The following is a 24,564-nucleotide window of genomic DNA, read 5'->3' as shown; positions in this document are numbered from 1 at the left end:
ACCCATAAGAATGCAGGGATAGAAGGAACATACCTTGAGATCATAAAAGCCATATATGAAAGACCCAATGCTAATATCATCCTCAATGGGGAAAAACTGAGAGCTTTTCCCCTAAGGTCAGGAAGAAGACAGGAATGTCCACTCTGGCCACTGTTATTCAACATATTATTGGAAATCTTAGCCTCAGCAACCAGACAACATAAAGAAATAAAAGGCATCCAAATCAGCCAGGAGGAGGTCAAACTTTCACTCTCCACAGATGAAAACACAAAAGATTCCACCAAAAAACTGCTAGAAATAATTCATGAATTCAGCAAAGTTGCAGGATATAAAATCAATGCACAGAAATCAGTTGCATTCCTATACACCAAGAACGAAGCAACAGAAAGAGAAATCAAGGAGTTGGTCCCATTTACTACTGCACCAAAAACCATGAAATACCTAGGAATAAATCTAACCAAAGAGGTGAAAAATCTATACACTGAAAAATATAGAAATCTTACAAAAGAAGTTGAAGAAGACACAAAACAATGGAAAAATACTCCCTGCTCCTGGATAAGAACAAATATTGCTAAAATGTCAATAGTACCCAAAACAATCTACCTATTCAATGCAATACCTGTCAAAATGACACCAGCATTCTTCACAGAACTATAACAAAAATCCTAAACTTTGTGGAACCAGAAAAGATGCCGAATAGCCAAAGCAATCTTGAAAAAGAAAACCAAAGCAGGAGGCATCACAATTCTGGACTTCCAGCTGTATTACAAAGCTGTAATCATCAAGACAGTATGGTACTGGCACAAAAACACTCAGATCAATGGAACAGAATAGAGAACCCAGAAATGGACTCACACATGTTTGCCCAACAAATCTGTGACAAAGCAGGGAAGACTATCCAATGGAATGAAGACAGTTTCCTCAGCAAGCGGTGCTGGGAAAACTGGACAGTGACATGCAGAAAACTAAACCTGGACCACTTTCTTACACCATACACAAAAATAAACTCAAAATGGGGGCGCTTGGGTGGCTCAGTTGGTTGACTGTCCAATTTCGGCTCAGGTCATGATCTTGCATTTCATGGGTTCGAGCCCCACATCAGGCTCTGTGCTGACAGCTCAGAGCCTGGAGCCTGCTTCAGATTCTGTGTCTCCCTCTCTCTCTCGGCCCCTCCCCCGCTCATGTTCTGTCTATCTCTCTGTCAAAAATAAATAAATATTAAAAAAATTTAAAAAAAAACTAAAAATGGATGAAAGATCTAAATGTAAGACAGGAAGCCATAAAGTCCTTGAGGAGAAAGCAGGCAAAAACTTCTTTGATTTTCGCTGCAGCAACTTCTTACTCAACACATCACTGAAGGCAAGGGAAACAAAAGCAAAAATGAACTACTGAGACCTCATCAAAATCAAAAGCTTCTGCACAGTGAAGGAAACAACAGCAAAACTAAAAGGCAACCCACGGAATGGGATAAGATATTTGCAAATGACATATCAGATAAAGGGTTAGTATCCAAAGAACTTATCAAACTCAACACCCAAAAAACAATCCAGTGAAGAAATGGGCAAAAGAGATGAATGGACACTTCTCCAAAGAAGACATACAGATGGCCAACCGACACATGAAAAAATGCTCCACATCACTCATCATCAGGGAAATACAAATCAAAACCACAATGAGATATCACCTCACACCTGTCAGAATGGCTAACATTAACAACCCAGGCAATAACAGATGTTGGCAAGGATGCAGAGAAAAAGGATCTCTTTTGCATTGTTGGTGGGAATGCAAGCTGGTGCAGCCACTCTGGAAAACAGTATGGAGGTTCCTCAGAAAACTAAAAATGTAACTACCCTATGACCCAGCAATTGCACTACTAGACATTAATCCATGGAATACAGGTGTGCTGTTTTGAAGGGACACAGGCACCCCCATGTTTATAGCAGTACTATCAACAATAGCCAAAGAGCTATTGGAAAGAGCCCAAATGTCCATCAATTGATGAATGGATAAAGATGTGGTATATATATATATAATGGAGTATTACTCAGCAATGAAAAAGAATGAAATCTTGCCACTGGCAACTATGTGGATAGAACTGGAGGCTATTATGCTAAGTGAAATTAGTCAATCAGAGAAAGACAAACATCATATGACTTCACTCAGGACTTTAAGAGACAAAACAGATGAACATAAGGGAAGGGAAAAAAATAATATAAAAACAGGGAGGTGGACAAAACATAAGAGACTCCTACACATGAAGAACAACCAGAGGATTACTGGAGGCGTTGTGGGATTGGGGATGGGCTAAATGGGTAAGGGGCATTAAGAAATCTACCCCTGAAATCATTATTGCACTATATGCTAAATAACTTGGATGTAAATTTAAGATATATAAGAAATAAATAAATAGGCAAAAAAATAGATGAACGATTCTATACTTATAAAAATTATCACTGAATTATACGTCTATTCTTTTTTTAATTTTCTTAAATACCTATAGTGAGGTAACATATCAGTAAAAGAAAATAATGTGCATTTTAAAAAGAGTATTTGTCCTAAAAACAGACTATTACATAAAAGATAAACCCACTAAATACAAAATAATTTTAAAAATATTATGTCTTCAAACTAATGTATGTTATTGGAGAGACGGGAAGATGGCGGTGTAGGAGGATGCTGGGCTCACCTCCTCCCGCTGATCACTTAGATTCCGCCCACATCTGCCTAATAACCCAGAAAACCACCAGAAGACTAGCAGAACAGACTCTCTGGAGCCAAGCGTAGACAAGAGGCCCATGGAAGAGGGTAGGAAGGGCGGAGAGGCAGTGTGCGTTACAAGGACTGGCGGGAGGGAGCCGGTGTGGTGGAGCGGCAGCCTGCTGGGCAAGGCAGAGACCCCAGGTCTGGCTTGTAAATGTGGAGGGGCAGGACTTGTGAGTCCTGGCAGCCAGCAGGACTTAACATTTGGAAGGTTAAAAGTCAACAGCTCTGCTCTCAGAGAGCGGGGAGGGTGAGAGGACGCCAGGAGGGAGAATTGCTGAGCCCTGGAAGACAGAGCTCAGCTTGGCAGGGGAACAAAGGTGCTGGGAAGCACCATCTCCCTCTCCCATCCCCCGGTTGAAATTCCAAAGGGAACCAGTTCCCATCACCGAACTTGCTCACACTGCACAAACACCCAACGCTGTGCTTCTGCGGATCCATCCCTCCGACGGGTCTGCCTCCCTCCAGGTGCCACAGGGCCCCTCCTGCAGGGAACCACCTAGGCAGAGCCAGCTGAGGCTGCCCCTCCCACCCCTGTGCACCTTGTGGATCCACCCAGGCTAATATGCCAGATCCCATCGAAGCAGCACCACAAGCCTGGCAGGGTGCAAGTAGCCCAGACAAGGGCCACCCCACTCCACAGTGAGTCCAGCCCCTGGGAGAGGGGAAGATAGGGTACACACCAGTCTGACTGTGGTCCCAGTAGTGGGCTGGGGGCAAACACCTGGTCTGATTGCAGCCCCACCCACCAACACAAGTTACTCCCAATGGCACAGGGGAAGTACCCTGCAGTTTGGAGCCACCACAGGGACCACCCAATATAATGAAACAGAAGAATTCTCCTCAAAAGAAACTCCAGGAAGTAGCGACAGCTAATGAATTGATAAAAAACTATTTAAGCAATATAACGGAACAAGAATTTAGAAAAATACTCATAAAATTAATTGCTGGGCTTGAAAAAAGTACAGAGGACAGCATAGAATCTATTGCTACAGAGATGAAGGGACTAAGAAACAGTCAGGAGGAGCTAAAAAAATGCTATAAATGAGCTGCCAAATGAAATGGAGGTGACCACAGCTCGGACTGAAGAGGCAGAGGAGAGAATAGGTGAATTAGAAGATAAAATTATGGAAAAAGAGGTAGCTGAGAAAAAGAGAGATAAAAAAATCCAGGAGTATGAGGGGAGAATTAGAGAACTAAGTGATGCACTCAAATGGAACAATATCCTTATCATAGGGATTCCAGAAGAAGAAGACAGAGAGAAAGGGGCTGAAGGTGTACTTGAACAAATCATAGCTGAGAACTTCCCTAATCTGGGGAAGAAAAAAGGCATTGAAATCCAAGGGGCACAGAGAACTCCTTTTAGACATAACTTGAATTGATCTTCTACACAACATATCATAGTGAAACTGGCAAAATACAAGGATAAAGAGAAAATTCTGAAAGCAGCTAGGGATAAATATGCTGTAACGTATAAAGGGAGACTGATAAGACTAGTGGCAGATCTATCTACTGAAACTTGGCAGGCCAGAAAGGAATGGCAGGAGATCTTCAATGTGATGAACAGAAAAAATATGCAACTGAGAATCCTTTATCCATCAAGTCTGTCATTCAGAATAGAAAGAGAGATAAAGGTCTTCCCAAACAAACAAACACTGAAGGAATTCATCACTTCTAAACCAGCCCTACATGAGATCCTAAAGGGGATTCTGTGAGTGAAATGTTGCAGGGACCACAATGTACCAGAGACATAACTACAAGCATGAAAGCTACAGACATCACAATGACATTAAACCCATATCTTTCAATAATAACACTGAGTGTAAATGGATTAAATGTGCCAACCAAAAGACATAGGGTATGAGAATTTATAAACAAACAAAAACAAAAACAAAAACAGGACTCAGCTATTTGCTGTCTACAAGAGACTCATTTTAGACCTGAGGACACCTTGAGATTGAAAGTGAGGGGATGAAGAACTATCTATCATGCTACTGGAAGTCAAAAGAAAGCTAGAGTAGCCATATTTATATCAGACAAACAAGACTTTAAATTAAAGTCTGTAACAAGAGATGGAGAAGGGCATTATATAATAATTACAGGGTCTATCCATCAGGAAGAGCTAACAATGATAAATGTCTATGTGCCAAATACAGGAGCCCCCAAATATATAAAACAATTAATCACAAACATAAGCAACCTTATTGATAAGAATGTGGTAATTGCAGGGGACTTTAATACCCCGCTTACAACAATGGATAGATCATCTAGACACAGGATCAATAAAGAAACAAGGGCCCTGAATGATACATTGGATCAGATGGACTTGACAGATATATTTAGAACTCTGCACCAAAGCAACAGAATATACTTTCTCCTCGAGTGCACATGGAACATTCTCCAAGATAGATCACATACTGGGTCACAAAACAGCCCTTCATAAGTATACAAGAATTGAGATTATACCATAGACACTTTCAGACCACAATGCTATGAAACTTGAAGTCAACCACAGGAAAAAGTCTGGAAAATGTCCAAAAGAATGGAGGTTAAAGAACACCATACTAAAGAATGAATGGGTCAACCAGGCAATTAGAGAAGATATTAAAAAATATATGGAAACAAACGAAAATGAAAATACAACAATCCAAACACTTTGGGATGCAGCAAAGGCAGTCCTGAGAGGAAAATACATTGCAATCCAGGCCTATCTCTAGAAATAAGAAAAATCCCAAATACAAAATCTAACAGCACACGTAAAGGAAATAGAAGCAGAACAGCAAAGACACCCTAAACCCAGCAGAAGAAGAGAAATAATAAAGATCAGAGCAGATCTTCTATATAAACAGTATAGAATCTAAAAAAACTGTAGAGCAGATCAACGAAACCAAGAGTTGGTTTTCTGAACAAATGAACAAAATTTATAAACCTCTAGCCAGGCTTCTCAAAAAGAAAAGGGAGATGACCCAAGTAGATAAAATCATGAATGAAAATGGAATTACTAAAACCAATCCCTCAGAAATACAAGCAATTATCAGGGAATACTATGAAAAATTATATGGCAACAAACTGGACAACCTGGAAGAAATGGACAAATTCCTAGGCACACACACACTTCCAAAACTCAAACTGGAATAGAAAACTTGAACAGACCCATAACCAGCAAAGAAATTGAATCAGTTATCAAAAATCTCCCAACAAATAAGAGTCCAGGACCAGATGGCTTCCCTGGGGAATTCTACCAGACATTTAAAGTAGAGATAATACCTATCCTTCTCAAGCTGTTCCAAAAACAGAAAGGGAAGGAAAACTTCCAGATTCATTCTGTGAAGCCAGCATTACTTTGATTCCTAAACCAGACAGAAGAAAGACCCAGAAAAGAAGAGAACTACAGGCCAATATCCCTGATGAATATGGATGCAAAAATTCTCAATAAGATACTAGCAAATTGAATTCAACAGCATATAAAAAGAATTATTCACCATGATCAAGTGGGATTCATTCCTGGGCTGCAGGGCTGGTTCAACATTCACAAATCAATCAATGTGATACATCACATTAATAAAAGAAAAGAACCATATGATCTTGTCAATTGATGCAGAAAAAGCATTTTACAAAATTCAGCATCCTTTCTTAATAAAAACCCTTGAGAAAGTCGGGATAGAAGGAACATACTTAAACATCATAAAAGCCATTTATGAAAAGCCCACAGCTAATATCATCCTCAATGGGGAAAAACTGAGAGCTTTTTCCCTGAGATCAGGAACACGACAGGGATGCCCACTGTCACCGCTGTTGTTCAATATAGTGCTGGAAGTTCTAGCATCAGCAATCAGACAACAAAAGGAAATCAAAGGCATCAAAATTGGCAAAGATGAAGTCAAGCTTTCGCTTTTTGCAGATGACATGATATTATACATGGAAAATCCGATAGACTCCACCAAAAGTCTGCTAGAACTGATACATGAATTCAGCAAAGTTGCAGGATACAAAATCAATGTGCAGAAATCAGTTGCATTCTTATACACTAACAATGAAGCAACAGAAAGACAAATGAAGAAACTGATCCCATTGACAATTGCATCAAGAAGCATAAAATACCTAGGAATAAATCTAACCAAAGATGTAAAAGATCTGTATGCTGAAAACTATAGAAAACTTATGAAGGAAATTGAAGAAGAAACAAAGAAATGGATAAACATTCCATGCTCATGGATTGGAAGAATAAATATTGTCAAAATGTCAATACTACCCAAAGCAATCTATACATTCAATGTAATCCCAATCAAAACTGCACCAGCTTTCTTCTCGAAGCTAGAACAAGCAATCCTAAAATTTGTATGGAGCCACAAAGACCCTGAATAGCCAAAGTAATATTGAAGAAGACCAAAGTGGGAGGCATCACAATCCCAGACTTTAGCCTCTACAACAAATATGTAATCATCAAGACAGCATGGTATTTGCACAAAAACAGACACATAGACCAATGGAATAGAATAGAGACCCCAGAACTAGACCCACAAACGTATGGCCAACTCATCTTTGACAAAGCAGGAAAGAACATCCAATGGAAAAAAGACAGTCTCTTTAACAAATGGTGCTGGGAGAACTAGACAGCAACATGCAGAAGATTGAAACTAGACCACTTTCTTACACCATTCACAAAAATAAACACAACATGGATAAAGGACCTGAATGTGAGACAAGAAACCATCAAAACCCTAGAGGAGAAAGCAGGAAAAAACCTCTCTAACCTCACATGCAGCAATTTCTTACTTGACACATCTCCACAGGCAAGGGAATTAAAAGCAAAAGTGAACTATTGGGACTTCATCAAGATAAAAAGCTTCTGCACTGAAAAAGAAACAATCAAAATTAAAAGGCAATTGATGGAATGAGAAAAGATATTCACAGATGACATATCAGACAAAGGACTCATATCCAAAATCTATAAAGAACTCACCAAACTCCACACCCGAAAAACAAATAATCCAGTGAAGAAATGGGCAGAAAACATGAATAGACACTTCTCTAAAGACATCCAGATGGCCAACAGACACATGAAAATATGCTCAACGTTGCTCCTCATCTGGGAAATACAAAGCAAAACCACACTGAGATACCATCTCATGCCAGTCAGAGTGGCTAAAATGAACAAATCAGGAGAGTATAGATGCTGGAGAGGATGTGGAGAAAGGGGAACCCTCTGGCACTGTTGGTGGGAATGCAAGCAGGTGCAGCCACTCTGGAAAACAGTGTGGAGGTTCCTCAAAAAATTAAAAATAGATCTAACCTATGACCCAGCCATAGCACTGCTAGGAATTTACCCAAGGGATACAGGAGTGCTGATACATAGGGGCCCTTGTACCCCAATGTTTACAGCAGCACTTTCAACAATAGCCAAATTATGGAAAGAGCCTAAATGTCCATCAACTGATGAATGGATAAAGAAATTGTGGTTTATATACAGAATGGAATACTACTTGGCAATGAGAAATAATGAAATATAGCCTTTTTTAGCAACATGGACGGAACTGGAGAGCGTTATGCTAAGTGAAATAAGTCAAAAAGAGAAAGACAGATACAATGTTTTCACTCTTATGTGGATACTGAGATACTTAACAGAAGACCATGGGGGAGGGGAAGGGAAAAAAAAGGTATAGAGGGAGAGAGCCAAAGCATGAGAGACTCTTAAAAACTGAGAACAAACTGAGGGTTGAAGGGGAGTAGGAGGGAGGGTACGGTGGGTGATGGGTATTGAGGAGGGCACCTGTTGGGAGGAGCACTGGGTGTTGTATGGAAACCGATCTGACAATAAATTTCATATTAAAAGAAAAACAATGTATTTAGATTTTTGGAAATTTTAAGATTACTTGAAAATTGGAGTTAACATCTATAATTGTAAAAAGTGCTTAAATATTTCCCTTATGTTACTCTTATTTATATAGTATTATATTTATTTACTTATTAAACTTTACTCACTTATTTTGAGAGAGACAGAGAGAGCAAGGGGCAGAGACAGAGGAAAGGAGATAATCCCAAGCAGGCTCCATGCTGTCAGTGCAGAGCCCAACATGGGGTTCGATTTCAAGAACCCTGAAATCATGACCTAAGCCAAAATGAAAAGTCGGACACTCAACCAACTGAACCACCCAGGTGCCCCTATATAGTGTTACATTCAAAGTTTTTGGTTTTCCATACTTAAAAACTTATTTTTGTATCCATAGAATGCAAATTCTGTACTTTAGATTTATCACTCTGATAGCAAAGTCACGTTTTACTCACCCAAAAATCTTCATGCTCATAGGGTGTTTAAAATACCATTTCCCAAAAATGTTAACATTATCAATCAGGAAACTATAGGAAAACTTTGTTAAAGCAAATGATTTAGAGCCTCCACATGTGGAAGAGAATTACATTATTAAAATTAAAGCTCCTCTTTAAAACTAGACAATTAACCACAGGACTAACAAGCTTGAACTCCATTAAATTACTGATACCTAATCTATATTTTACAGCTTACATATTCAGAAACTTATTAAAGCTAGTGTTTGTTATTTTTTTCTAACAATAATTTAGTAACATCAGAAATCCAGGTCATAGGCATTCTGATATTTCATGTAAAGAACACAAAAATATATAGCGTTTCTAGTTTGATAACTTGTGCTTCTCAAAATCTTAAGTTTCCTAATGTCAATATAAATGTATTTATTCAAAATGGTAAGTTGAATTTGTATCTAAAGTTAATCATATCTTGTGTTTTTTTCATATGTATCTGTGGAAGTTATGCTGCCTTTATTTTATTTTATTTTTTTTAAATTTTTTTCAACGTTTTTTTTTTTTTATTTATTTATTTTTGGGACAGAGAGAGACAGAGCATGAACGGGGGAGGGGCAGAGAGAGAGGGAGACACAGAATTGGAAACAGGCTCCAGGCTCCGAGCCATCAGCCCAGAGCCTGACGCGGGGCTCGAACTCACGGACCGCGAGAACGTGACCTGGCTGAAGTCGGACGCTTAACCGACTGCGCCACCCAGGCGCCCCTATGCTGCCTTTAAAAGTGCACATATCTAAAATCATATATTAATGCTTAATGAACTGGACAATATATTACCACCCTTCTTGTTTTTCTCTGTCATTTAAGTAGAAAAGGCCAGAGAGAGGGAAAAGAGATAGAGAGTAGGTTCACTTCTTGTTTTGCTTTGTTTTGTTTTCCATTCTTTATTTCCAGTATTTATTCTACTATTCATTTAGCAAACTGTTGAAAACAGAGTAGATACCAATAGGAAAAAAAACAATTATAGTTTCTGTCCTGAGGAAATGTACAAAACTGAAGATAAAACTGATAATTTGGTAAATGTTGCCAAGTCATATAACAAAGGTTTACAGAGACACAAAGATGATGAAATTAACAAACAGCAAAGAGAAATAGGTTTTTCATAAATGCTTTTAATAGATCTTGGAATATAGATAGGTATTTTCAAGAAGAGAAAAACCGAGAGGACTTTTAGGAGGAAGGAATCAATGTGGTAAAAAGCGTAGAGGTCAATGAGATCTGGTGAAGAGACCCCCTTTGGGGATGGCTTTGAAATAACCTGCGGAAACATTACAAAAAGCAGTGGCCAGCAAGGCCACATCAAAATAAGATGTGCATACCTGCTGCCATAAATTGTGAAGGATGCTAGACCGTTCAATTTTTCTTCTTAAGCCCCCCGACCCTATCCAGTCATGATACCACAATACAGAAGTTAATGAACCTTGTCTCTACCCTCTCTCTCCTTGTCCTTTGTTTCTGTACTTTCATTTTACCAGACACTAAGCAAAGATGATTCTTTCCTCTTCCAACAACCAAGCATTTGGGTGCTGGAGCAGAGCATATCTCATGATTTTGTAGATTAATGCCATTACAGATTCTGACCTCCAACCTCAGCTGGGTCCTCCAAGCTACCTAGCATCTTTCATCAACTTTCATGATCATTTCCTACACCAAGTCTTGACACAGTTATCTCTAGGGTGTACAGGGTCCAGGCAGGTATTTTCATGGGCCTCTGCCTACATAAACAAATTGATTAAAATCTGTAGTCTAAAATCTATGGACTCATCTGAAGTACAGTGATTTATTGATAAAGATTGAGAATAAGGGTAGAAAAGAGGTATTGCTGCATTTGTTTATTTCCAAAACAGTGCATGTTGAGATTCTTCCTGGTATCCAAGCACTATTTCTTCCTCTTCAGATCCAGGAACTATCTCTGTGTCCTTTACTCAATGCACCATTTACTGGCTAGTTTTGCATGTTCTGCCACAACAGGCAATAGCTCCTTGGAGTCCATCTGTATTGAAACAATGTGGATCTTCTTGCCTCTGCAGTTTCCTAATGCCACTTAATAAAGTTTCCATCGTTACTCATCCATTGTATTGTCCATGAATATTGGTCACTGACCCTTTCAAAATTTTGTCTAGGTTTTGTTAATGAAAACCATGAATGCAACTCTTTTCTAGATTAGGTAGAAAACATGTGAAAATATTTTTTTCTGGACATGTTAAATTTGCCATATGGGATTTTATAGCATAAATGTAGAACAAGACATATTCCAAGTATGCCTTTTTTTGATCTGGTAATCCATAATCCTTGAATTCGTAGAATGTGATCTTTTACAGTTGTGGCCTCATCCCTGACTCATCATCCTGCCACTAGATGAGATGAAGGATAGGCAAGGACCAAGGCAGAGCAAGATGAGCAATCCCATTGGTACAGGAAGGCCTGCCCCTTGCTCAATATAGCATAAGACCAGCCCTGAGTAACAGCAGTCATCACGTTGATTGGAAGCAAGAGAGAAAATACAATAATCAGGAGGGTCTGTTGTGATTACTGAGCAATGGTCTTCAGAAGTCTTTGGAGAGACAGGCTCAGTCAACCCTGAAGGGCTGCCTGCCATGAGGTCTGCCTTGCCTAGCATCGGGTGACCTTCTTGGCTGAAAATTTTCCATATTCTGTCAAGATGTGCTTTGCTAGTACCTGCTATTCCATGCCCACCAAAGGGAGACAAAAGATTTTTAGGTAGACACTTTCACAACAGGGACATATGTGGGACAAGATCTGTTGTGCACTGTCCTGACACACTATCAGGCTTGGAAGAGACACTGGAGGAGGGTCCAATGAGGCACAGGGCTAATGGCAGGGCCCCCCTTATCCAAGGCTAAGAGCTGTAATGCTCCATTAAATCTATTTGTGCTTTAAGTATCTATCTCTTCATTACTATAATTTTTTTCCTCCAGATCGTATCAGTTTCTACTTTAGTGGGAGCACTAAAGATACACATTGGGACTTTCTCACGTTACCAACATTTACCTCCAACTGATAGACTTCTCTGCATCCATTTTCATTTTTGAAATGTTTATTTATTAAGAGAGAGAGAGAGAGAAAGAGAGAGAGAGAGATAATGAGCGAGCATGAACAGGGGAGGGGCAGAGAGGGAAAGAGAATCTCAAGTAGGCTCCATGCTGTCAGCGCAGAGCCCAACCTGGGCTCAAATCCTGTAAGATCATGAGCTGAGTCAAAATCCAGAGTCAGAAGCTTAACCCACTGAGACACCGAGGTGTCCCTCCCTCTATATTCATATTTAATTGTTACTCTATGGTAACTGTTGGCTTTGGAGCCAGGATAATAGTGTGCCTCGAGGCACTGTCTAAAGTTTCATGGAATCACCGTTTTACTACAAATAAAATGGATGTACCATCTAGTTAATGGAGTTATGGTGAAGTTTAAATACTGTATAGAGTAAAACCTTGGATTGCGAGTAACTTGTTCTGTGAGTGTTCCACACGATGAGCAAGTGTTTCTTATCAATTTCAACTTGATAAATGAGTGACATGTTGCAATGTTAGTAGTACTGGATACTGAATGTCACATGATCCCAAATGAGCCAATGGTTCTTGAAATCTGCTTTCATATACAAATGCTCTGGATTACAAGCATGTTTCTGGAATGAATTATGCTTGCAAACCAAGGTTTTTTGTATATGTTTGTAAATTACAGTTCCTGGAATGCAGTACCTGCAATACATTACAGAGGTAGTATACTTATGTTTATACAATGATAGGCACAGAGTTGTGTTTTTTTTCTGACTTAAATATAAAAATCATACCTTTTAAAGTGCACCTTCTATGATGAAAAGAGCTAAAACCAAGGGATATTAAATTACATTATAGATATGAGATTTGGGGGCAGAAACATGGGTCTGTCCACAGATTAAAGAAAAACACTTGAGGGGCTCCTGGGTGGCTCAGTCGGTTAAGTGTCCAACTTCTGCTCAGGTCATGATCTCACAGCCCGTGAGTTCCAGCCCTGCATCAGGCACTGTGCTGACAGCTCAGAGCCTGGAGTTAGCTTCAGATTCTGTGTCTCCCTCCCTCTCTGCCCTTCCCTTGCTCCTTCCCTCTCTCTCTCTCTCTCTCTCTCTAATAAATAAACATTTAAAAAGAAGGAAGGAAGGAAGGAAGGAAGGAAGGAAGGAAGGAAGGAAGGAAAGAAAAGAAAGAGAAAGAAAGAAAGAAAGAAAGAAAGAAAGAAAGAAAAAGAAAGAAAGAAAGAAAGAAAGAAAGAAAGAAAAAGAAAAGCACTTGAGCAAGCTTCTAAGGGAGAAGGGAAACCTTTGCAATCCCAGCCAGAAGCAGCTCAAAAGAAAAGCAAAAAACGTAATGCAAATAAAGATAAAGTTAGTTATCGTTCACTTAATTACAAATAACAATTTTTTTGTGTTTATCTAAACTAGATTTGCATTAACATAATGGAATCTTGACATTTCCACAAGGCAGCGATTGAGACATTATAATTCTATACGTGGACAGGTATGGAGAAATATGCATCGGCATTTTGCAGTGAAACAGGTTTTGCTTTTTTAGAAGTCTTCATTATACATAAGGACATCCATTATAAGGAATCCGTGAAATAAGTTAGATCCAACTACCTCTAAGAACAATTACGGAGGGGCCATTAAAACCAATTTACATTGCATTGCACGTGTACTTGAATGGATAATACAGTCATGTGGTCTCACTAATCCAAACTGGCTTAAAGCATAGAAAGAAATATGGACTCATATTTTTTTGGAGCATGAGATAAAAGAGATTATGTGCAAAGGTGTGTGTGAGCTCAACACCTAAGGGTTTTAATTAATGATGTCAAGTCAAGTGGAAGTAAAATGCAGCCCTGCAGTGATCCTAATATTTAGCAAAAGGGACTTCTTGGTCAATGTTTTAGGACAATGTAGTTATTTATAGATAGCTATGTGTGGCGAAGGCATATGATATAATGAAATATCTGGCAGCTAGACTTGAACTACATTAAAAGGATCATCCATTGTTTTATTGTAGGTACACATAAATATATTGCACTTGGTTTGGGTTAATTATTTATTGGGCAATTCTGCTATCTACCTTTTAGATGCCTTTGCTGTATTGCATTATTTGTAAGACAAGCAATAAAGCTTGCTTTCTTTATTCCTTCTCTTTCTTACCAGAGCATATTCTTTTTAACAAATAGTTCTTTATCTTGGGAGGAGATGGGGGGGAGGAGAGGGGGTGGTTTGTTTCATGGCCCTAATATGCTTCTGGTAACACAGAGCTCATTAAAAAGAAAAATCCCTACAGGAAGTGTTTTGTTTCCACTTTTATCAATTAGAATTTTGAACTTTATCTGTGTTTGCAATTTAATGGGCAATTGAATAGGGGAAGTAGAAGCATTGATAGACATTAATATTTTATGAAATTAATATTTAATGATATTTTTCTTAGTAATATATATTAATTGCATGTTTAAACTAATCATTTTTGTTAGTCCCTTAGCAGTTCTGAAGTTTGCATGTATAATGTTTAACATTTTATTATTCGAATGTGATAAGTAAAAAGTAAATAGGAACAATATTAAAATTTTGGAGGCTGCATACATGATCAAGTCTTTAGTAAACATACAGAAAGAAATGTAGTATTTACCTTCAGTCAACTTCCAGATGAATGAACCTAATCTATGTATTTTCTACAACACTATAAAATGACACAGACTGTTCACAAATAAATACAAATGCTGACTATGGCAATGGTGACCCATGACATCCAGGCACTATTTTACTAGGAATATTAGTTTATTGCCTAGAATAAGGTCAGCCAACATTTTTCTAAAAAGCTAGACATGAAGTATTTTAGGATTTTCACTAGGTCTCTGTTGTAACTACTCCATTCAGCCATTGCAGTCTACAAGCAGCCACAGACAGGGGCACATGGGTAGCTCAGTCAGTTAAGCATCAGACTTCAGCTCAGGTCATGATCTCCCGGTTTGTGAGTTCAAGGCCCACGTCGGGCTCTGTGCCAACAGCTCAGAGCCTGAAGCCTGCTTCAGACTCTGTGTCTCCTCCTCTCTCTGCCCCTCCCATGCTCATGCTCTCTCGATAATAAATAAACTTAAATAAACAAATAAATAAATAAATAAATAAATAAAGGCAACCACAGACAATACTTGACTGAACATGGCTGTATTGCAATGACTCTTCCTCTACTAAAAGAGGTGGCCAGCCAGATTTGATTGGCAGGTCATAGATTAGTCACTCCTAAAGGGAATTTGATATCTCCCAAAAATGTGTTTCCTGTGAAATCTGAGACTCGTTTTTATCATGCATAATCAATGTCTAAGTCCATAAGACACAACCAAATTGGCTACCAGGACTTAATACTTTAGAGTCCAATACTGTATGTTAGTCACAATGAGCAACAATTAATGCAGTTTGTCCATAAGTGTATCAGGAACAGATTACATTTCTCAACCTACTCCTGCTATCATATCAACTGCCTAAGACTATAAAGCTTTCAGAGTGAGACAGCCTTTGTTTTTGAGCTGTGGTAAGACACAGTCACCATTTGAAGATAACTAAATATTAGGTAAGCAGTACGGTTATGCATATTACCTTAGTGATAATAAAACAAGCACATACGGAAGAAGTATTATCCCCAGATTACAGATTAGGGACCTGAAGCTCAGCATGAACATGTAACTGACCAAGGTCACACCCACAGACAATTAAATCAAAGCATCGAATATCATTTCCAAATCTGCCTGACTCGAAAGCCCCTGCTTTTTTTTTTTTTTTTTTAATATTGTTGTTTACTATGGCTCTGGTATATTTAATTTTTGCTAGGGAAAATGACTTGATATTTGTAGTCACTGCAAATTTCAGTGATCCCTCATTGCTGGCCAGCTTTTCTTATATTTCGTTTCCACTCTCCACCAAACTCAGATTTTCTCCACTCCTTCATTATATTCAGCAATGAAACTGTTTTAGTGGAAGATCATCTCACAGGAGATCCTATAACTTCACTACTTCTTACTCCAAATATCTTAGAAGTGTTTCATTTTTTATCTTTTTTTCCCCCTCCACAGTAATCTCTCCTCTGCTTCCCTAAGCCGGCCTGTGCAACCTTCTTGATTCCATCTTTCCCACCACCTCCAAAGTCATTCTTCAGTTTTGATTGTTTCCTTCACACTGCTGGTTTCTAATTCTCAGCCTACAAACACGCTGAGGCCTCTTCTACCCTGATCTTAGTCCTTCAGTCTCTCACATTATTTCCAATTGCTCCCCATTTATTTCACTGCAAAACCTCTGGAAAAAATGGTCTATGTCCTTAAGCACCTGTGCCACCCACTCACATCTCTGGGCATGTTAGCTTCTGCCGTCATCTGTCTGCTGTAACTGATGTCTCCAAAGCTTCCTGCAATTCTGGGGACTCCCCCCACCCCCACCCCCACCAACTGGCCTTAGCACTAGGTATCGGGATCTCTCAGTGACACTTCGTGTTGTTACTCGCTCTCTTGATTTGGAAACACTTTCTGGGGTTTTCTTTTTCTTTGTTCTTTACCTGGACTCCTTCAGTTACTGCCTTCTTTTATCTTTGCTGCTAGGAAGTGGTGTGTTGATTTTATGTCGTATCTGTTCTCTCTCCATAGTCTTCTCCATGGGAATTTCATCGACTTTCATATATTCAAATGTTATTCTATGCAGATTCTACATCTATATATGCTCTATAGGCTCCAGATTCTCTGTTTTCCATTTTTAGCAGATTGTCTGACATCTCTCCATAAATATACCACCAACATTGAAATGTGATATGGCCTAAAACAAACTCGCTCCATGTACACCCACAAATAAAACCAACCTTTCTTAATCTTTCTTAGCTGTCAGTGGCTCAAATTGCCAAGTTATTCCTTCCTTCCTCTCTCTCTTCCTCCTTCCCTCCCTCCCTCCTTCCTTCCTTTCCTCCCTCCCTCCCTCCCTTCCTTCCTTCCTTCCTTCCTTCCTTCCTTCCTTCCTTCCTTCCTTCCTTCCTTTCCCCAGGTATCAAACCTTGCACATTCTACCTGTGTAATACAATTTGTATTCAATGCCCTCTTTCTTATCTTGTGCTGCCGCCCTCAGGCCTCTTGCTTCTCCTCTTTATTATTGACTTTGCTAACCTCCTCACTTCTCTCACCATTTTAAAACTTAAGCCATGGGACGCCTGAGTGGCTCAGTTAAACATTCAATTCTTGATTTTGGCACATGTCATGATCTCGCATGGGGCTCTGTGCTGACAGTGAGGAGACTGCTTGGGATTCTCTCTCTCCTCTCTCTCTGCCCCTCCCCCACTCACACATGCTTTCTTGATCTCTCTCTATAAAAATAAATAAATAAATAAATAAATAAATAGCCATACTAACACTAGCAGATATTTTTCAGGTTTCTCATCATGTAATTCTCTTTTCCTCAAACATAGCTAATGGCCTCCTATTCCATTTAATTACATATTATCTCCCTATCCTGACATCCAAGGCTGTCCAGCATGGTTCTGGATTACACATCCAATTTTGTACATAACTGTACTTGAATCAGACAAACTCATCACTCTCCAACCAAAGCGAATCATAGTGCCCCACTTCTAAAATGTGCTGTCACTATTTCTAGTAACTGAAATGTTGTATACTTAATTTATAATTTCTAGCATTTTAAAACTTTGCCTATTCTTGTAGACTCATCTCAAATGTTACTTCATCTGTGATTGTTTTTGTTTAATTCTTTAGTAAGATACATCCTTTTCCTTTTGGAATCACTATTTTGTGTATCTCTTATGACAATTATCTCACTCTCTAATATCCCCTGCCATATTTTAAAATGACTAAGCACCAAAACTATACTTATTTACCATACAACATGCAAACATGTGACATGCATATGTTACATATACAGTTTTTTTTGTTTGTTTGTTTTCAGTTGAGAACATAAAAAGATAATTCATTTGGCTTCATATTGAACTAGAGGTGTTGAATCATATAGGTGACCTAGAAAAGGTAGCAATGCACTAAGGTCAGTCAGAATAGACCAAGGTATATTGTAGCAACATAGGTCTTCAAATTATGACACAAAGCCATCTTTCTTGTTCATTCATATTGCATGTCCTTCCAGTGATGCGTATCACATCTCATATTGCATTGGCCAAAACAAATCACATGACCATGATCAAGTTAAACTAGGTAGAAAGAGGCAAAGGATATTGATGGAGGGTTAAACCACGTACATAAGGAAGCAATGGCATGCCCTTTGGAGGTGGTTCCTAATTAAATGAGCTAATATATAATTTCCGGAGACTAGTATGTATAGACATGAGAGTGTATGAAAGATGTCCTTTTTATGGCTAAGAATGTTCTGTTATACATGTTAGTTATTGCCCTTTACACTCCCCACAAACCACTTCCTCTCTCTCTGTTTACACCTCTCCCTACTATGGGCTCCTTCTTAAAGAAGTCACTTTAGCTTCTACTTTTACATTTGTGTCTAGAGGGAGGAAGGACTATCTCATCTGGACCAAGAGCAGCCTATTCAGAACCCATTATTAAAGTTATTATCAAGAGGTTATAACCATTATTACCTAAGTCAAAAATGGATTTCCTTCAGACTATGAACACTACAATATGATGAAAATTAGGCAGTTATGACCTAGATGAGCATTGAGATCATGGAGATGTGAGAAACCCTACGATCTGTACTTGGCAAGCTGGAGACCCAAGAAAGCCAATGTGTAGTTCTACTCCAACTCCAGAGGCCTCAAAACCAAGAAAGATGTTGTTACAAGTTCCATCCTGAACACCAGCTGGTTCAAGACTCAAGAATAGTTATGGCTAGAGATACAGCAAAAGTTGATATCTCAGTCTAAGTCCAAAGGCCGAAAAAGACTAAGGCCTTAAGTTCTAGCCCATGCAGTAAAGAAGGATTTCCTTCCTACCCATGGAAGGGTCAGCCTTTTTGTTTTATTCAGGCCTTCAACTGTTTAGTTGAAGACTCACCCACATTAAGCAGGGCGATCTTCTCTACTCAGTCTACTGATTTCAATGTTAGTTTCATCCAAAAATACCCTCACAGACACATGCAGAATAATGGTTAACAAAATATCCGGGTACCACATGACTTCATCAAGTTGACACATAAAATTAACTATCACAAGTCTACTTGTCAATGTGACAACCATACTCATTTCCACAAACTTAAAATTTAAATAAAACAATAAGGTCCTTATGATACAACTATGCCATGTAGAACTAAAATAAACTCCTGTCCATTAGAAGAGATAGAGAGTTCGTAAATGTTTACTTCTGTCCTTGATAGCTGATAACTTAACATATTATGATGTAAAATTAGCAATACTTAAATACTAAATATCTCTTATGTTACATGATAAGGAATAAGAGCAGGAAGAAAAGGTATTTGCCTAGTACATACACATATGGACACACTCACATTCAGAGATATTTATAATAAAATAAGACGGACATGTTCATGATAATTACAGTCGTCGTTTCTATCTAACAGGTCACATGATTGTGACTGGTATTTATTTCTTTCTTTGCAACCTACTCTGTAGTCTCTTTGCCATACCAGTTTCATGAGGAGAAGCTCAGTTGACGCGATATACTGGTTGTCCATGGTAAAATATTCAGTCTCTTAAGGCCAAGTAGCAGGTCAAGAGCTATTTCTCAAAAGGAGAGAAGTTATCTACAGTTATGGCAGGACTTTCCTCCAAAATTCTAAAGAATTTACACTGTGATACACATAGAAGAACCTCCAAAAGGCTCCAAAGGGCATCTCTATCTCTGACCTTTCAAGCACCATTGTATCTGTTGGATCATATGGCAGGGTGGCAACTTGCACAGAAGCTTAAACATTTTACAGAGGCTTTTCTTGTCCTGATCCCCACTCAAAACTAGCAGCTTTCAAGCTACTCAGTAAATGGGAAGAATACATGCAAATGAGGAAAGCATTGCCTCAAAATTTCAAAGAGTCCCACTGAGCATGATGCCTCTTCTTTCACTGTAGGAGGAACCAGAAATAAACAATAATTTATGTTTCACCTTAGAAGAGATATCTCAACTTAAGCATACCCCTGGACTCTTTGAGATTTCACTGAGGTAAAAGAATGGCTCTGAAATTTGTCAGACTTATTTCCCCCCTCTGACATGCAAATGTCTCAGCAATAAATTTAGAGTTGATGCTACTTCTTGCTTGCTATGTCAAATACACATAATGTGATATCTTGCAGAAGGGTAGATGATCAAGCTCTCTATGAACCAAATTGTGACAGAGTTGGAAAGTTGATGCACCTCTGAGGTAGGACAGTGAGGGTATATTGCTGGCTTGGCCTCCTCAAAGCAAACTTCCAGTGATCTTTACTAACAGACATCTAGAACAAAAAGTATTTTCCAGATCAATAGATGCATAACAAGAAATATTTTAATTTATTCAAGCAATAAAACTATATGTAGTATAGGAACTGCAGTTGGAGTCACCACCTGGTTGAGCTTACAATAATATGGCGTTCTCTAAGATTTGTTCTCTGCATTGGCTGAACAGGTGACATGAATGAAAATATGGTGGAAATTACCACCACTGCATCTTACTGTTGGTGGCAATAATCTCTACTGTCCCTCCAAGAATGTGGTATTGCTTTTGGTTTGCTATTTTCTGAGGGATAGGCAGTTCTAGTGGCTTCTGTTTGGCAATTCCTACCACATTAGCCCTCACTCCACAGGTCGGAAAAACAGTGTAGATGCTCTGGCAGCTGCTGAGTATATGTTAGAAGTAGGCATCCTAGAACTGAGGAAATAGCCAGAGGATGGGTCCAGCAATACACTGTTAATGCTGTGAGATGGACCTGAATTAAAACTCTGTTAATTACCTTACTCCCATATTCTTCTACTCTGCGGGTGGATCACAGTGATGTTTTAGGTCTTTTGGACTTAATGTCAGTTCAGACAGTATTTAGTAGTCCTCAAAAGGTCTAATTATTCCCTTTCCCCCAGTACACAGTTACCCTGGTAAAACACTTTAGGTTTCTTTGGAGAAGGGCACAGAGAAAGATGAATAGTATAAAATTTTGATAGCGTAGAGGGTGCATTCTTCAAGAGGACCTAGCCTTACTTTCATTCAAAGGGTCCTGGGTCTCTAAACTGGATCAAGTCTGGGAATTGATCAAGGTGGCCATGACTCTGTTTTTATGATTCAAGTTACTATTTTTACTTAACCCAGAAATTTTCTGCTTTTACAGATCATATTAGAAATTAGTAGGCTTTCTATTTATTTCACTTCTGGAAACACCATGATCAACTAGCCAATGTCATAGATCTGCAAGAGTTAGACTATTCTGATCATGCCTTGGCTGCTCATTACAGTAAGCATGCTTTCCTTGACTTTGAAAGATGAGTAGCACCACTTGGCCCTGGCCCCTCCGGGACCCAATTATTCCTATTACATTTAGGTTTTGCAGTCCCAAGTATCTGGCCTACAGAGGAGAGTAATTACAGAGCTCTTTTAGGATGTTGGAGCTCCCCTCACAAGTTTATTTCTCAGAGATGTACTGAAAGGTACATCTTGTGGACCCTCCCTGTGTGTGTAAGTTTTAAATTATAAATCCATTCTAACATTCTGAACTCTAAGCATTTGAATCCCTTCCTATACATTAAACCAGGACAGGCCCTGCATGTTCAACTCTTTCACCATGGATCATGGTGTGGTCCATGTTTCAGCCAAACAACCAAATTTTTAATTCCCCAAGCTACAACATTAAATGCAGAATTTCTATTTAGAGAGCTCATTATAATAAATCTGGTCTTATCCATTTTATATTCCTTCCACCATTATCCCACACCATTAAATATCCTTTCTTGTATGTTTTCCATGATTTCTGATTATATAAATTAGAAAAACTTAAGTTGCTCTTTTGGTGTAAAGGACATCCTCTCATAGGTCATGCTGTGTACCTCACCTTTAAGGGCCTGTTCAGACTTGAGATCTAGAAGCAAAGAGGCATGGTGTGTGGGTGGGTCCTGAAAAGAATCAGCATTATCTGGCCTCACAACTGCCTAAGAGGAGTCCATTCAGTTTCCTTTGGCAATGTAGGGTTAATCTCAGGCAAGAAGAGAGGTTGCTTACACTAAGCATGGGGAGGCCTCCTCCACTTGCCAAGAAAACTCATCGGAATTTAGAGGCTCAATGTCCCCAGCTTTATATGGTCATCTCACACATTCGCATTCCAACTTCCAGGATTCCATTGTTCTCAATCAATGACCTCATTTTAACATCAGACCCCCAGCAGGTTCAATCTGTGTTGTAATTCAGCCATTTCTAGGCTGAGATTCTGCATTTGATTTTCAGCAATCTCACCCCTATGGCTGTAGGAGATAATGGTTTCCTCAGGGCACACACACACAAAAGGTTTCAGGTCATTTATGGGGCACTAAAGCTGGGAATTCAAATCCCTGAGCTCATCATTTTCTTTCCTACTTTGTCCAGTGACATTAGGGGCAACCAGCCAGTCAGTGTCTCTATATTCATTAGTTTGAGAAAAATGTTTGAAAATATCATATACACAGTCACTGAGATCCTTGCTTTTTATCAGTGGTTAATTAGGAGTATCTAAGGAGATGCATCAAGTTATTTCTATTACCAAATCACACCACAGACCATCAGTGTGCTTCTTACTACTGGAAATAGAGCCATTCAAATTTATAAATCTAACCAGATTAGAAAGTAAATTCCAGAAACCCCAGAACCAATTCAGAAGACTCATCCTTAAAATTCTGTGCTTCTAGAACCACTGTACCAAAATTTGCATGAGTCAAGATTCTCCAGAGAAGCAGAACCAAAAGATTACTCACACACACATGTGCGTGTGTGATATCCACATATGTATGTATGTATGTATGTGTGTGTGTGTATATATATACATACACACACACACACACACATATATATGTATATATATATACATATATATATATGCCATACATATATATATATATGTATATATATATACATATATATATATGCCATACATATATATATATATATATATGTGTATATATATATATATATATATATGCCAATGGCGCAGTTCTAGTCCACAGGCAGGCAGGCAGAAGGAACCAATATTTCAGTTCAAGTCCAAAGGCTAGAAATAACAAATATCTTAGCTCAAAGCAGTCAGGCAGGAGGAAATTCCCTCTTACTCATGGGAGTATGCCTTTTTATTGTATTTACTCCCTCAACTGATTGGATGAAGATCACTTACATTAGGGAGAGCAATCTGGTTTTCATAGTATACTGATCAAACGGTTACCTTCACCCCAAGATAATCCAGTAGATACACCCAGAGTAATATTTAGCCAAAGATTTTGGCACTCCCTGGCCCAGTCGAGTTGACACACAAAATTAACCATCCCGGTCCCCTTTAGACCAGGGTAAGACATTAAAGGCATTAGTCACCTTTACGTTAGTGCTGGTAGACACTAGAAATAGGAAGAAAAACTTTGTTCTCTACTACAAATGATCATTCTATTCCAGGATCTAACAGTACAGGGTTAGCATGAAAGGACCCTCTAAAGAATTATAGATTGCTGAATGTCAAATGTGTTACCTGAAGAAAGTTCTTCTGGGCAACAGCATACTGGATACTGGGGCACATCAAAGATAAAATAAAACACTAAAAGAATGAAATTAACCTGTTAGGATTCAAGTTCTTCATCCACTCCAAAACTGACTATTTTGATTTAGACTTTTGTCCTTCCTGCTTCAAACTGTTAGCTATTATTTAGTTGAAGATGTCAATTTTAATTGAAATGTAAACCACCAAACAGTAAGTCCCTTCTGAAGGATGAATCTTGCAGGAATGGGATTCTTAATAAAATTCCATGTTGAAAATATCTCATCTTTATTCCAGGAAATAGAACTTTAGGAAAAGGTAACATTAGGAAAATAATTATAAGAGCATATATACTTTTCATTTTGTCGCAATTCTGCTTTTTCATCTATTTAACTTCCCCATTAACCTAGATGAATTTTATATGGACTCATTTGAAAGAAAAGATAAGAAATTATCTTAAAGTCCATTAAAATATATAGGCTTCAGATGTTTTTAGGAGGGCAGAATTTAAAGATGTCTAACATTTTGCTGAAAGCACATTAAGTATCCATTCTTTGAATAAACTTGGCTTAGTAGAAATACCTGCCTCATTAAAATGCTTAGTTTGCTAACTTTGAACTTTAAAGTGCAGTTTCTTTTCTAGTGAAAACAACTAGCTATTCGTAATGCGTTAAATTGAACGTTTCCAAAAATGGCTGAATGAATTTCTTAAATCATCATAAAACCAACAGTGATGAAAATAATAACACACTTTAAAATTCAAAGTTTTATCACCAGTAACAACAAACTTTGGGATAACTATACCTTCTCATTT

This window comes from Panthera tigris, chromosome A1 (assembly GCF_018350195.1).
Source record: "Panthera tigris isolate Pti1 chromosome A1, P.tigris_Pti1_mat1.1, whole genome shotgun sequence".
Lineage (NCBI taxonomy): Eukaryota > Metazoa > Chordata > Mammalia > Carnivora > Felidae > Panthera > Panthera tigris.
Note: the sequence above shows the minus strand (reverse complement) of the source record.